Source organism: Arvicola amphibius, chromosome 11 (assembly GCF_903992535.2).
Source record: "Arvicola amphibius chromosome 11, mArvAmp1.2, whole genome shotgun sequence".
Classification (NCBI taxonomy): Eukaryota; Metazoa; Chordata; class Mammalia; order Rodentia; family Cricetidae; genus Arvicola; species Arvicola amphibius.
Window position 1 is genome coordinate 113,102,147 of NC_052057.2, and position 2,293 is coordinate 113,104,439.

The following is a 2,293-nucleotide window of genomic DNA, read 5'->3' on the forward strand; positions in this document are numbered from 1 at the left end:
CAGGATGAGATCACTTAAAGGGAACACACAATTAGCCCACTGTTCTCAGTGCTTAGGAAGCAGAGGGAAAGGACACCAGGAGGTAGGAGGAAACCAGTGAAGAATAAACCAAAAGAAGAAGGGAGAGTGTTTTAAAAGGAGGGACTTGGGAAACTGTTAATGTTGGTCGGAGGTCATGTAAGAACAGAGACAGTCCAAATGCTTTTGGTCTGTTTATCTATTTTGGTGTTTTGAGACAGGGTTTCCTTGTGGAGTCCCTGCTGTCCTAGAACTAGGTCTACAGACCAGGCTGGGCTCAAACTTAGGGGTCTGCCTGCCTCTGCCTCCCTGCTGGGATTAAGGGCATGGTCACCCGGTCCAACTGAAGACAGTCAAATGTTAGCGAATTATACCATACAAACAGAAACCATATGACGAAATAGGCAAGGCAGTGCATGCGTGTAATCAGGCTTAGGGAGTAGATGAAGGGGGATCAGGAATTGAAGGTCACCCCAAGTTTGATGCCAGATGGGGGGGTTACAGGAGACCTTGCCTAAAACACAACAACATAAAAAGCAAGCAACCCACATAATTATCTCTACAGGCTTTCTTTTAGGCCACCAACCAGTTCCTAAATCACGACACGGAGACTTCTTAGTTCTGAATGCTCGGCACTTACCCTATGCTTAGTCCACCAGCTCTTGTAACTTAATCCGTTTCTCTTCATCTGTGTTTTGCTCAGGGCTTTTTACCTTTCTTTCCTTCTCTACGTCTGACTTTCACTGTTTCTTGTGTCTGACTGGCTGGCAGCTGCCTGACCTCTGACCCCGGACATGGACCTCTCTTTCACCCTTGTTCTCTTCTCTCTGGAGCCTAGATTTCTCTTCTTACTCATTCTCTCTGCCCACCAGCCCCACCCAGCCCTCTCCTGCCAAGTTTTTGGCCAGTCAGCATTTTAATAGATCAGTCAGGTGCCTGAGATAGGCAAGGTAAAAAGCAAACAACACATCTTTACATAGTTAACCAAATACAGCATAAACAAATGTAACACATCTTTACATAGTTAACCAAATACAGCATAAACAAATGTAACACATCTTTACATAGTTAACCAAATGCAGCATAAACAAATGTAACACATCTTTACATAGTTAACCAAATGCAGCATAAACAAATGTAACACATCTTTACATAGTTAACCAAATGCAGCATAAACAAATGTAACACATCTTTACATAGTTAACCAAATGCAGCATAAACAAATGTAACACATCTTTACATAGTTAACCAAATGCAGCATAAACAAATGTAACACATCTTTACATAGTTAACCAAATGCAGCATAAACGATGTAACACATTGTTGCTTAGTTAAGGTAACATTCCACAACAATTATCTCAACAGACAATGAAAAAATGAAAAATTCAACTTTCCTACTTGGTAAAAATACATTAATCCGAGGAAAATGGCCCCAGGAGGGGATTTTTCTCAGGAGGGAATGTCTATGAAAAACCTACAGTGAACATTCTACTCAAAAGCAAAAAGAGCGAAAGGTTTTCCTTTAAGTTCAGAAACAGGGCAGGGATGTTACTCCTATCCTTTGCATCCAACATTTTACAGAAAACAGTGGTCAGAGTAATTAAATGAATAAAGGAGACCGAAGTTGGAATGAGGAAGTAGTGCTCTCTTAATTCATTCCAGAGATAACTCTGTACATACCCAGTTCTAACTGACACACTAACAACGCTGTCAAGGACAAGTTCAACAGTTACTTTGGCTGATTTGCACACACAAGTCAGCTGTGTTTCTACATGCAAGCAGTAATGACACATTAAAAAAATTAGGAAACAGTAACATTTATAATGTCATTGATAAGAATAAATTAATTTAATGTGAATTCCACAAAAAGAAGTCTAACCGCCATACTTAGGAAACTACAACTTATGGATGGCGGAAGTCTGGAAGGCTAAGATACATGGATGTACACCCTGTGTTCACGAGCTGGAAGATTCCGTATGTTTAAATGGTGATGATTCCAGATCCCCCTGCGGCCAGTGCAGTCTCTATCAACTCAGCTGACTTCTTTACTTGCAATCAAGTGATTCCCAAAGCAGGTGACCACGGCTGCTGGGAATTCCTGAGTGCAGTAGCCGTGTCGTGTCCGGGGGACAGCATCCTTGGCATCCTTAGACTCTGCACCGCCTGCTGCAGAAGGAAGCTTCTCTGGCCAAGGCACATCACTAGTCTATGGGATGAAACATAAACATTCAGAAGACCATTTGACAACAGCACCATTTAGCAATAACAATAGTCG